We start from the raw sequence: 14,670 nt of genomic DNA, 5'->3' as shown, positions 1-14,670 counted from the left end.
CCACGGCGGGGGCGGGATTTACGCTGACCCCTGCGGGGGGTCGGAGAATTCCACCCCAGGTGTGAAAGGTGCCAGCGGGACTCGGTTTTTTTTGTACGGCTGCTCGGCCAATCCCGCTCTCCGGAGAATCGCCGGACTTTTGTCGGGGCGCCATCGCGCAATTCCCGCCCGTCCCGGCGATTCTCCGGCCCGGCTTGGGCTGAGAGTATCCATTCCACAGTATTTGACTATATTGTATGTGTCTGTTTTTGTAGTTTTAACCCACTTGTGCTTAAAAAAAAGCTCCATCATATGTTGGAATTTTGATTGTTTTATGGTTGAATTATGTCTAAACGCTGTGTTTCAAAACATTTTGAATTTGCCCAAGTTTAAGAGTTTACAGGGATTGCTGATGTGTATCAGAGTCAGGATGGCAAATTCCTGAACTGTGGGAATTCACAGTCTATTATAAACTTATGCAGAGACAGCCATGTCAAACCTATTAACCAGGATAGGAAACATTGGCCCAAAGTTTCCAATCAGCATCGGAATGCCAATGTCCGATGCCAATCTGACAGAAAACTGACCACTTACCTGCATACATTACAGTCAGAAGTCTGACAACACCAGGTTAAAGTCCAGCAGGTTTGTTTTGAATCACTGGCTTTCGGAGCACAGCTCCTTCCTCAGAACTGCAGGTTCACCCGAGGAAGGAGCAGTGCTCTGAAAGCTAGTGATTCAAAACAAACCTGTTAGACTTTAACCTGGTGTTGTAAGACTTCTTACTGTGCTCACCCCAGTCCAACGCTGGCATCTCCACATCCAGCATACATTAAACAGGCCTTGACTTCTAATCTGGGATACAGAAGAACTGACTGAGCATAGGAATCCTTGCAAAGAGATCAGCACAGAAACTATACCTCCTTTTTTACAGCACTAGATGCCATAAGGTAAGTTTAAATATCCAGCGTGAATGTTTGTGATGGGTGATGGACGATTGTTAATGAACAGGCGAACAGAGGAATGAGTAAATGGATAAGGTGGCAAGGTGAGTAGGTAGGTGGGTGAGGTAAGTGGGTAGTTGGGTAATGTGGCAGGTGGGTGATTTGTAAATGAGTAGGGTGAGAGAGCAGCAGGTGGGTGAGGTGAAAGATGGATAGTATGGCAGGTGGGTGAGATGGTAGGTTGACAGATGAGATTCTACCAACCTCCACTATACCTTCAGTGGGAGATCAGCTGAAGTTCCTTGGATACAGTTACTGATTACAATGGAACTCTGCAAATAACTACAATCCTCAGAGGGGTGCCAATCATCAGCAATTTTAAATCTAGATTTTCCTTTGCTGTAGTATTTATTTCCTGACAGTTTTAGTCAATGAAGTCATAAAACATGGCAATACTGCATTAGCCTCAAATCCTTCAGTTGAAAAAATCACGGGCTGGATTCTCTGATTTGGAGACTATGTTCCCATGCCGGTGTGCAAACGGTAGCCTTTCACGGCACCGTTTCCCTGTTTTGCTGAGGGCTAGCAGGGAGGCGGTGTAAAGTTCGCAGCTCTAACTGCTGATATGGCCGTGAGCATTTCCGGTTCCATGGCCGTGCATGTGCACGGCAGCGGCCTGCAGCAGCGACTCGTGCTCCACGGCGGACTCAGCCCGCGGACCTGGACCGCAAAAGTAGTGTCCCCCTTCGGCTGCTCGCACATCCTGGACCGCACGCCCACAATGCCCCCAGCCGCTAATGAAGCTTCCACTGCCCGCGTATCGGCCCTCCCCCGACTGGCAGCGCCGAACTAAGTCCGCAGCCACCGTGCAAGGTTCCCAGATGGTGTGAGCACACGTAACCCACACCGTTGAGAACTCGGCCGGTCGGGGATGGAGCATCGCGGGGCAGGCCTCTGCCGCTTTCAGGGGGCAGAGAATACAAAAACTGGCACCGCTCCCGATATTGGTGCCAAACCGGATTCTCCGCCCCATCGCCAAACACGATTTCGGCGTCGGGGAGCAGAGAATCCAGCCCCAAATTTCTCTTCCAGAAAAAATGTCGTACCATTCTCCTTGAACACCTGCTTGCAGCCCCTTTTGCCAGATTTAAATAGGATCAAAGGGAATGGGTCACACTTGCACTGCTGTCTTCCATTTCCACGCCAAACTTGACAAATTAATTACAAACTCATTACAAACCTCTAAACACTAATGGACGAGAAACACAGTAGTGCCTCTGAGCCAAATGCCTAACTTGAAGAGGATATTTTATTTGCCAGATCTACAGATTGATTTTACTTTGCCTATTTCGCTGTTTGTCGATTTGGGGGCTGGATTTTCATGGTCACAATTGGAACTAAACAGAGGCGGCTTCGAAGAAAATGGTTGATGCATGTCCTGCCTCCGGCAATTTTCACCAGTGCCTGAATGTGGCAGGCCATGAACCTGGTCTGCACTGCCGAAAGAGATAATTAGGGGGGACACATAGGACCAGTTCAGGGCCTTTGTAATTTTGGTGAAGTCAAATGGGATTTGGAAAGCCTTTGCATTCACGCTTGCTAGGTGGAAATGCAAATGTTACCGGAGGCAACCCAGAAGGCAAGTAAAGTTTTATCTACTTTGTGGCTCAAAGTCATCAAAACTTTCCCTGAAAGGTTAATGTTTCTACACAGAGGAAGAGGAAGAAGAGGGCTTGATACACAACTGCCATCAAAAGGGCAACAGGGCAGTGTGCCAATCTCTGCAAATCAACCAGCTAACACAACAGGTGCAGCAGGAAATGAGTCCTGCACCTTCATACATATAGGCTATCGAGGCACCGTAGACAGCGTGCAATGTGAGGAAGTGTTCACGGGCTACAGGAGGGCACATCGGAGAAGGCACAACCACAGACAAGACCACCTGGAGCTGAGAATATTCAGCAACAGGACAAAGCTACCTTGACATGACTAAGTGGCAGTGCAGAAGGAGATTCGGGGCACCAGGAAAATGGTAACAGACATCTGTGGCTGCGTCAGTAAGGAGCTTGCACCACCTTACACCACCTAGAGACAGGCACTGCCAGTAGCAGTCACGATGACGGTGGCCTTGAATTTCTTCACATCAGGATTATTCCAGGGCTTAGCTGTGGGCTAGGTGGCATCTTACAGTCAGTTGCGCACCTGTACATCACCTCAGTTAGAGGTGCCCTCTTTGCAAAAGCAGGTGACTATATCAAGTTCACCACTGATAAAGCCTCCTAAATTCAGAAGATAAGAGTATTCACCAGCATCTCTGGATTCCTCCAATGCATAGTATAATAAACTGCAGCCAGTCCCAGTCCCAGTCTTGCTCCAGCGGTCTTCCCAATATTTAACTGCAAGAAATTTCTGCTCATTCGATACTGAATGTCAGGTAAGCAGTCTGACAATTTACAGACAGATTGGAAAGGTTGAAGAAAAGTGATGGAGAGGAAAAGCTGGGTGTTATCAGTGAACATATGCAAACTGCTACGCTGTTTTTGGTGATATTACCGAGGCATAGAATGTAGATAGGAAGTTGGAAAAGGCCAAGAATAAATTCTTGTGGGAAATCAGAGGTAACAGTGTGGGAACAGAAAGAAAAGCCATTGCAGGGTTTCTTGGGTTATGATTAAATAGAAACCAGGTGTGTCCAGTGCCACTCATCTGGATGATGGTGGAGGAGCTTGGAAAAAGATGTTGTGACTAACTGTGCCAAAGGCAATAGGCAGAAGGACAAAGGTGGATTGTTTATTTTTATCGCAGTTGCATTGGATGTCATTTTTGACTTTGATAAGAGTCATTTCAACACTGTGATACAAATGAAACCTGACTGGATGGATTCAAACATTGAATTATGTAAAGGATGGGCACTTATTTGTGCAGTTTGGGTCTCCCTACCTACGAAATAGAGGTGCAGCGGAGGTTCACTAGGCTGATGCAGAGATTGGCGGGACTGTCCAATCAGAAGAGATTGGTTCGACTGGGCATGTATTAACTAGAGTTTTGAAAGATTAGAGGAGATTTGATTGAAATTTTAATAAGGACAGGGGGAGTTCACACTGAGTAAAAATAAGGAGAAAGCTCTATTCACAAACGTTATACATATACTTCCCGGGAGACCCAGACTGGGTTCTTGCTCGGTCCATGCCTCACTGGCTGACCTTATATACACTGGGTAATTGAGATACCCCATGCCTAGTGAGGGTGTTCGTACTCCGCAAAGACAAGCATTCTCACCCCTTCGGTCCCATGCGGGATATTATAGAAATGTATAAAATTCTGACAGGGCTGGACAGACTAGATGCAGAGAGTATGTTTCCCTGGTTGGGCAATCTAGAACCAGGGGGCACAGTCTCAGGATACGGGTTAGACCATTTAGAACTGAGATAAGGAAACATTTATTCTTTCACATTCTAAACCTCAAAAGGGTGTGGAGGCTAAGTCACTGAACGTATTCAAGAAAGAGAGGTTTTCTTTCATATTTTAATAGCATCAAGGGGTATGATCCTGAGATCAAGAATCTGCCATGGTCATAGTGAATGGAGGAGCAGGCTCAAAGTGCCGAATGTCTACCCCACTCTAGTTTCTATGTTTATTCGGGAGGTACCCCAATGTTCAAGGTCATTAGAGAGGAAAGGGAGATTGGAGATGGAGGATAGTTTGTAAGGGTGAAGGGATCATGTTTTTCTGAGGAGGGAGGATGATGACATCATATCAAGGAGAGCTGGATAATTCCTAAGAAAGAAAATTATTCACAATATCAGCTAACATGGGAGTCCGGAAAGGTAATTGGGTGGTTTAATGGGTGTAGGTTGAAGAAGAAGGAAGTGTATCTTATGGACAAGTTGAGCACAAAGATCACATGATGGGAGATGAGAAAGTAGAGAAAGATGCAAGTTCAGGACTAGGCTGGGGTGGTAGTGGGGTGTGGGGTGGAGTGCCTTAGAGGAAGTTTAGGGAAGGGAGTGTGATGAATGTAGGAATTTTAAATGTAGATTGCATTATATGTATCTGTTGCAGTAATGTTATTAAAAGCCTGGGTTAAGATATATATATATATATATACATATATCTGTTGCAGTAATAGTTTACAGAAATCCTTGTTTAACATGCAGGCAGGTGGTGTGTTTGCAAAAGGTGCAATTAAGATGTCATAAAATGAGATGATCATTCATTCCAACCACGTACTTGTTTACAAAGAGATGCCTAATCTAACTTTGATTGCTGGAGATTCCCTGGAGAGTAGATAATTTGAGACATTGTGTTTAGACTTAGGTAAGCAGGTTATGTGATGTAAGTGGGATAAAGATGATGTAATTAATTGGAGAAGTCAGGTCTGCCTATAGTTTTGCAGTTTGATATAGGTTTGGCAGTCTGCTAGGAGTTTTTAAGTTGAGCAGCATTTTTGCCAAATTCTGTCAGGTTGAGCAGGAGTCTGACAAAGACAGCATGATTTCCAGATTGTGCCTGAAAGGGTTGCTCTCTAATTTTCTGAAAGGAAATCTCGACACAAGAGTACTGCAAGTATCCCTGTGTTTGCTAATTTTATTTACCAGTGGCTTTTCACCTGTAGTGGGCTTTTCTCAATTGGAGATTGAGAAGATATTAGTTAGTAGTTAAAGGGTTCCAATTTATTTTAAGAATTGTTTAACCGCTAATTGAAAGCTATTTTATGTGATGTTAATGTGGTTACTCCTCTATTAATAATAAAGTTTGTTTCAATATAAATGATCCCTATTTGTCAGTGGAATCACTCCTCATGGTTTACAAATTGAAAAATTGTTGGGGTTTCTCGTCTGGTTTCCTGATATATATTGGAGTGTGGTCCAGTACCTTAACAAGAAGGAAATGGCAGAGACATCGGATTGGATGGTCTCAATATTCAGACAAATGTGCAGGATTTCAGGGATAAGGCAGGAGAATGTGACTAAATTAATTGCTTAATATTGCGTCTGTACACAATAATTTCTAATCTATAGACAAAAGACAACTGTTGGCATTTCTCGTCCATTGTTGTATACAAGTACAACAGCTACAACCGAAGTAAACCACAGCATACAGGAGCTAATGGAAGGGAATGGTGGGTGAGAACTAAACCTTGGTAAAGCACATATATATGAATAAAAAATATACAATTTAAGGAGCACTGAAGTTTTAAATATCATTTCCTAGCTGCAAGAAACAAAATTATTGTGTCTATGTTAAAGTTGAAGAGGATGTGATTGCTGGAGAACGTCAGTCCTGAATTGTTGCACAAAGGAATAATGGAACTGCACCATTTTCATTGAAATCACCATGAAATCAGGTGCTCATTCACAGCAGAAGTAATCATAGGGATAGACTTAAAGCCAACAACCCTAATAATAATGAGATAGAAATAGTTTCCAAAATAAGATTTCCTCGGGTGATTTGATCTGAGATCTACAATTGAAATTGATTTAGCAATCACAATATTGCTGCATAGTTCATAACAGCTTCAATGACCCCAAATTTTTCATTAAATGGTGCTCTGTAAGTAGCATAATTTCTTCCAATTTTTGGTCTGCAGCAGCATATTTGATTGTATCCACAAAATAAAACAAGTTAAAGGTTGTATTTTTCTATTCATTATATAGCTTGATTTCATGCATTTTAAATTTAGCACTGATTTTCTTTGGGGCACGGAGGGGGCTGAAGCTTTTATACTGCAGCAGATGCTTTTATGCCAAGTACAATACCATGCAATACAATGGATGGTTGTCCGAATATATCTCCGAAAACAAATTACTGGAAAACTATTGGGCTTCTTTGAAAACAGCATGGTAGCACAGTGGTTATCACAGCTGCTTCACAGCTCCAGGGTCCCAGGTTCGATTTCTGGCATGAGTCACTGTCTGTGCAGAGTCTGCACGTTCTCCCCGTGTCTGCGTAAGCTTCCTCCGGGTGCTCCAGTTTCCTCCCACAGTCCAAAGATGTAGGTTAGGTGGATTGGCCATGATAAATTGCCCTCAGTGTCAAAAAAGGTTGGCGGGGTTAAGGGGATAGGTTTGAAGTGTGGGCTTAAACGGGGTCGTTCTTTCCAAGAGGCAGTGCAGACCTAATGGACTGAATGGCCTCCTTCTGCACTGTAAATTCTATGATCCTATGAAGTCTTTGAAAATGTTATTTATCTGTTGAGACTAACCGGCTGCTGCTTGCAAAGACAACTTTGACTTGCATCGCCTTAGTTTTAACCTCTACATTTTATTGAAGAAAGTCTGTTTCAACAAAATGAAATGTAATTGAATATTTATGTAGCAAATTGAATGCTTTGTGAACTTTGGGTAGAATTTTGCCTTTCGGAGCAGGATGCTGACATCGAAGCATTTGGGGTAATGTTCCCACATTGTGTGGGAGACAGTCAGCTGGCAGTGATTTCTCCCGAATTGGCCAATTGGTGCGGGCAGGTACAAGGTTGGAGAGCCAATAGGAGACCCTGCAGCATGGAAGGAGCCTGCAGAGATTCATCCTCTCTGCAGCCTTTAATAGTTCCAACTTAAAACATGGCCTCGGCAGAACCCCCTCCTCAGGGCAAGCCTGTTGTGGCCAGTTTGTGGGAGGGCCTCAACGCTTGCCTGGGCCACTGGCTCCCCCAGTCTGCTTCTGTGAGGCCTCTAGACAATAGGCATTAGCAGGCTATCAACTTTGTTAAATGGTGTACCTTCTACCTGTGAATAGTTAGCCCTTCCTTCGTCAAGGAAAATGACCCAGTCGGCACATCAGCCAGCAGTACAAGTTGTTACACCCACCTACCTCCACAGGAAAAATTGATTTCCCTTATAATGATAATATAGAGAAACACATACATTGATTTTCTTCAGAAAACAATAGCTTAACATCAAGCTCTTCCAAACATTCTGTATATTTTGTTGGTTGATAATAAAAATATTTATATTTCCACTTTTAGCATGTGTCCTTCGTTCCATCTCTTTGTAAATCTGCCTTTCAGGAGTTGAATTCTTCTCCCACAATGGACTAATGTCAGGTCTGAACTTTTGGCTGGTCAAATGACAGTGGATAATCACGTGAGCTTTCTTCTCAAGGCTCTGATTATTGAACAAGGGCAAACTGGAGGTCAATATGCCTACCGTTATTACATCACTGATGCAGAAAGCAAACTGAGTATTGGTGCAACAGCAGGAATGACAACTGCGTTGTAAACCTTATAATGAGATTAGTGGAAATTGTAGCTGCATAATAATAGAAGGGAAATGTTTCCTGTTCATGAAACTGAGGGTGTTGTAATGAGGGACCTGGAGCACTATATGCATTCCATCAAATTCTCCTTGCAACTGTGGAAATTCCTCCCAATGTGTTGAATCAAATGGCTCATTTTGTTTGCGAATCAGGCAGCAGGACTAATCCTGTTATTGCAACCCCGCTTCTGTCGCCAGGCTGCAGAGTAACAGGATTTTCTGGTAGTCATGGTCTTAATTAGCCTCAGGGCAAACTTGTCTTCTTCAGTAGTAGGCCCATGATGAAATTGGAGGCAGGTTGACGTCAGAGCTGATCGGATATAAGATTTGCCTTGTTCATGATCTTTAAATCGCACTGTGCAAATCCCGCTATGTCGGGAAAATTCCAGAACAGGCCTGAAACAGGATTTGCACTGGGCACCAAACAGTTCCCGATATTCCTGGCCCTCCCAGCAGATGTAATCAGGCTCACGCCCAGTGAGGGCATGAATCGGTTTACCATTCATTTAAATGGATTTTAATATTCAAAATCGACTTAACGTAGAATCTGCCTGCAACCTGCAATGTTCCCACCCGCCGGCGTGACTTGGTACCGGCAGGAATCACTACTGGTCTCCACCAATAGAGACCAGACATGATAACCACGCCTGCGAAAGTCGCAGGACCTGAAGAGAGCCATGCATATAGGGCAACCCGTTTGGAGGGCCCTGCTGCCCCACGGCCAGCGATCTATGTTCGGAGGAATGGCGGGAGAGTTCGGACCGGCGATCTATTTTTGGGGAGATGATCAGGGAGCGATCTATGTTCGGGGTGGGTGGGAGGTTAGGCCAGCGATCTATGTTTGGGGAGGGAGCATGCCATCAATGAAAGAGGGGAATGGTGGTCCTGATATCCATGGACTGGGGGACTGGTGACTTTAATTTCACTCTGAGTTCTGGGAACCCTATCTCTGTAAAGCTGGGCTGGTCAGCATGTTTGGCCAGACTCCTCACAATGATAGGCAAAACTCTCCCCCCACCTTCAAAAAAATGCAAAGTGTAGGAGGGTTTTGTCAGGCGATCTGCCTGTTTTTCTGGGAGGAACACACTGAGTTTCTGACTGACCCTGACACTTTGCCATTGTTGGGAAAATTCTGGCCACTGTCTTCGATTCCCATCACAAACTCTGTTCCCAAACAACCAAATGCATCCCTCTCCCTGGCAACTCTCTGAGGGTGAACCAGACTGTTGCAACCTTGGTGTTACATCTGATGCCAAGATGAGTTTCCAATTACATATCCATAGAATTAGTCACAGAATTATTGTGGCCATCAGAAAATATTGTTATTTCCACCTTCATAACATTGTCTGATACTATCCCTGTCTCAGCTCACCAGCAGCTGAAACCTTCATCTATTGCTTTGTTACCTCTGGGCTTGCATGTTCCAAAACACTCATACATTCGACCCTTGAGGTCATCAAAATCTTAGCCATCTATGTAATAACTTGCACCAAATTCCATCACCACTGATCTGCATTGTTTTCCAGTTAAGCAACACCTTGATTTTGAAATTTTCAGATCCCTCCATAACCCTACTCTTCCTTATCTTTGTTATCTCCTCTAGTCCTGCACCTCTTTGAGGTATCCGCACTTCTCACAATATGGTCCCTATCCTCAGTTTTAATTGCTCCACCATTGGCCAGCACGGTAGCACAAGTGGATAGCACTGTTTCTTCACAGCGCCAGGGTCCCAGGTTCGATTCCCCACTGGGTCACTGTCTGTACGGAGCCTGCACGTTCTCCCCGTGTCTGTGTGGTTTCCTCCAGGTGCTCCGGTTTCCTCCCACAGTCCAAAGACGTGCAGGTTAGGTGGATTGGCCATGATAAATTGCACTTAGTGACCAAAAGGGTTAGGAGGGGTTATTGGGTTATGGGGATAGGGTGGCAGTGAGGGCTTAAGTGGGTCGGTGCAGACTTGATGGGCTGAATGGCCTCCTTCTGCACTGTATGTTCTATGTTCTGTGGCGACCATATCTTCAGCTTCCAAATATCTAAGCAGTGCTAATGTAAGCCTACATGTTGACAATAATAAATATTATGATTATTAACTCTGGCATTTCCTCCCTGAACCTCTCCATCATTCTTTCCTCCTTTAGGACACTCCTTGAAACCTACCACTTTGACAAGGTTTTTGGTCGTCTGCCCTAGTATCTCTTGCAGCATTTTGTCAATAATGCTCTTATGAAGCACTGAGGAATGTTTTGTATATTAGAGGTGTGTATATAAATGAAAGTTGTTGCTGCTGAATGCTTAGCACAGGCACATGACTACTTTGCTATTTTAATGAAACTAATAACTTTTTTAAAAGACTCGGGCGCGATTCTCCGCCCACAAATATCGGCCCACAAACATTTACATGCGCCCTCTTTCCACAGGGAAAATGATGAAGGCATTGCTTCTTGAAAATGTGCTTGTTTGATGCATGAGTGTGTAACAGATTGCTTGGTGTAATGGATGCCTTGAAGTGGCTTGGAAACTTATTGCTTTGTTAATCATCAATACTATAGCAAATTGGTCACTTTTCTGGCTGTTGCCTGAAGGTCACTTTTCAGCAGATGGTACAACTGCAAAAGCCAATCTTCTGAAGCAAAGACACTAAAGGGTTCATCTTCCCTGTGACAACCATAAAAGTTCAGAGCAGTCTATGAATACTAATCCTTGCACAGTGCTAAGATCAGATGGAATACCTCGGGTGTTGTTGAATATGAATTTGTTGGTCTGTGGTTAGTTCCCCTCCCTTATCAAAATCAGGCTGTGCTATGGAATCCGCCAAAACCAAATTTCATTATCACTACTTCGTATAATACAATTTGAATGGCAACCAAAACCAAGAATTTAAAATATTTAAAAAAACAAAATTACAACCAGTTAAAGTTAATGAAAAATGCTGCAAAATGGTATTGTGATAAAGCAACAGCTGTAATTATGGGTGATTTTAATCTGCATATAGGTTGAGAAAATCAAATTGGCCACAATACCATAGGGGAGGAATTCCTGGGGTATTTGCGGGATGGTTTTCTGGATCAATATGTTGAGGAGCCAACTAGAGAACAGACCATCCTAGATTGGGTAGTGTGTAATGACAACGGAATCATTGACAATCTAGTGTCAATCTGGGGATGAGCGACCACCATACGATAGGATTTTTCATCGAAATGGAGAGTGAAATAGTTGAGTCTGAGACTAGGGTCTTGAACCGTAACAAAGGAAACTACGATTAAATGAGGCGTGAGTTGGCTATGATCAATTGGGGAATGTTACTTAAAGGGATGACAGTGGATAGGCAATGGCAAACATTCAAAGAGCACATGGAGGAACTGCAACAATTGTTTATTCCTGTCAGGCACAAAAGTAAAATGAGAAAGATGATCAATCCATGGCTTACAAGGGAAATTAGGGATATAATTCAATCCAAGGAGGTAGCATATAAATTGGCCAAGAAAAAGAACAGGTCTGAGGATTGGGAGCTGTTTAGAATTCAGCAAACAAGGACCAAGGGATTGATTAAGAAGGGGAAAATAGAGTTGAAAGTAAACTTGCAGGAACATTAAAACTGACTGTAAAAGTTTCTGTTGGTACTTGAAGAGAAAACGATTGGTGAAAACAAATGTACGTCCCTTACAGTCAGAAACAGGGGAATGTATTATAGGGGACAAATAAATGGCTCAGCAACTAAATATATTCTTTGGTTCTGTGTTCACAAATGAGGACACAAATAAGATACCAGAAATGTTGGGAAATGCAGGATTTAGTGATAAGGAGATCAATGTCAGTGGAGAAATGGTGTTAGGTAAATAGATGGGATAGAAGGTTGATAAATCCCGAGGGCCTGATTATCTACATCTCAGGGTACGGAAGGAGGTGGCTCTAGAAATAGTGGATGCATTGGTGATCATCTTCCAGGATTCTCTAGATTGCAGAAAAGTTACTGCAGATTGGAGGGTGGCAAATGTAACTCCACTATTTAAAAAGGGAAGTTGAGAGAAAGCCGGAAATTATAGACCAGTAAGCCTGGCGTCAGTAGTGGGGAAAATTCTAGAATCCATTATCAAAGATTTTATCGCAGAGCACTTAGAAAACAGTGGCAGGAACGGACAGAGTTGGCAAGGATTTATGAAGGGGAAATCATGCTTGACAATTGTACTAGAATTCTTCGAGGATGTAACTAGTACAATTGATGAGGAAGAGCCAGTGGACATGGTGTATTTGGACTTTCAGAAGGCTTTTTGACAAGGTCCCACATAAAAGATTAGCGTGCAAAATTAAAGCGCATGGGATTGGGGGTAATGTATTGAGATGGATAGAAAACTGTTTGGCAGACAGGAAACAAAGAATAGGAATTAACGGGTCTTTTTCAAATTGGCAGCCAGTGGGGTACCACAGGTATCAGTGCTAGGACCCCAGCTATTCACAATATTTATTAATGATTTAGATGAGGGTACAAAATGTCATATCTCCAAATTTGCAGATGACATCAAGTTGGATGGGAGGATAAGCTGTGAGGAGGATGCAGAGATCCTTCAGTGTGATTTGGGCAAGTTGAATGAGTGGCATATGAATGGCAGATGCAGTATAATTTAGATATATAAGCTCTGTGGTGAATGTAACTTGGTAATTCACACTGTATCTTTGTTGGCGCAGTAGCGTTATCCGACCACTAGGGGGAGTAGCTCTGGGAATGTTCTGGAGTTTGTACAGGGCTCCACCCTTGGCTCCGCCCACGACTCCTTCCCCTTGTGCTGCTGTATAAATACCCTTGTCCAGAGTCAGCCTGCAGTTCACCGAGAGTTCATCAACGGGTAACAGGCTGGCTCTGTAGTAAGTAGATTAAAACCACTGTTCATATCTGAAAGCACGTGACTGGTGAATTGATGGTTCCATCAATTTAATCTACTTAAGAACAGTCAAGATCGATCATGGAATCAGCCCTCAAGCCTGGATGCCTGGAACTCGACCCACAGGATGCAGAGGCAAAAGAAATCTTCTCCCACTGGCTGCGGTGCTTTAAGGCCTATCTGGCAGAAGCGAGCACAGCCGAAACGACAGAGGAACAGAAGTTAAGTCTACTGCACGCGAGGGTGAGCCACAGGATCTCAACGCAACTAAACTCGGCCGGTTCATATACTGCGGCGCTAGCGATACTCGATAAGATATATGTAAGGCCCATTAACGAAGTTTACGCACGCCATGTGTTCACGACTCGCCATCAGTGGCCTACTGAATCACTCGCCAAATTTTTAAGGGAACTCAATAATTTATCAAATGACTGTAACTATTAAGCGGTTACCGCGGCCGAACACAGGGAACTTGCTGTATGCAATGTTTTTGTAGCGGGCCTCAGGTCTAATTATGTGCGCCAACGACTGCTGGGAAAGGGGGCCCAAGACTTAGAAACAACTGTGGAAGCTGCTACCACGATGGAGGTCTCCTTCCGCAGCCTCAACTCGTTCCCCGCGGACCCCGCGACCCAATCATGGGCCCCCGACCAGCGACTCCCCCAGGCCTGTGCTACGCACCCGCCCAGCCACCATGCTGCCCCAGCCAGCCACTATGCTGCTCCAGCCAGCCACTATGCTGCTCCAGCCTGCCATTTCTGCGGCCAGAATCAGCACTCGAGGCAGCACTGCCCGGCCCGCAACGCGACCTGCAGCAGCTGCGGGCAGAAAGGCCACTACGCAAGAGCGTGCCTCGCAAAAAGGGCCCCAGCTTCCAACTCCCCAGCGGCACGAAGTAATCGCTCCCCACACCCGTAGGCCTGCGGGGCCCGAAACGCTGCGGCCTATGCCCCAACTCCGCCCCCTCGCGCCACGTGCGATCCATGGGGGCCTCCATCTTGGCAAACCTCCACCACGGGCCGGCCACGTGCGACTCATGGGGGCCGCCATCTTGGACGCCATCTTCCTCGCCTCCCGCCACGTGCGATCCACGGGCCCGACCTGGATCTCCACACTCGGACAACTCATCGGAAGAGTACGACTACGAATTCAGAGGGCAGTCATCACGGGGCCACTCTAGTCGCCGACTACCCGCAACTCAGCACAGTCACTCTGGACCAATCACGCCCGAAGCATCTGCAAAATGATTTCATCCTCCCTGTGTGTGCATGGGTTTCCTCCGGGTGCTCCGGTTTCCTCCCACAGTCCAAAGATGTGCAGGTTAGGTGGATTGGCCATGATAAATTGCCCTTAGAGTCCAAAATTGCCCTTAGTGTTGGGTGGGGTTACTGGGTTATGGGGATAGTGTGGAGGTGTTAACCTTGGGTAGGGTGCTCTTTCCAGGAGCCTCTGCAGACTCGATGGGCTAAATGGCCTCCTTCTGCACTGTAAATTCTATGAAATTCGATGGCAGAGGTCCAAATCAACGGGTACAAAACGCCATGCCTCTTCGACTCCGGGAGCACTGAGAGCTTCATACATCCAGACCTGGTAAGACACTGTTCGCTCCCCGTTTTC

This window comes from Scyliorhinus canicula, chromosome 16 (assembly GCF_902713615.1).
Source record: "Scyliorhinus canicula chromosome 16, sScyCan1.1, whole genome shotgun sequence".
Lineage (NCBI taxonomy): Eukaryota > Metazoa > Chordata > Chondrichthyes > Carcharhiniformes > Scyliorhinidae > Scyliorhinus > Scyliorhinus canicula.
This window is presented reverse-complemented; position numbering follows the sequence as displayed.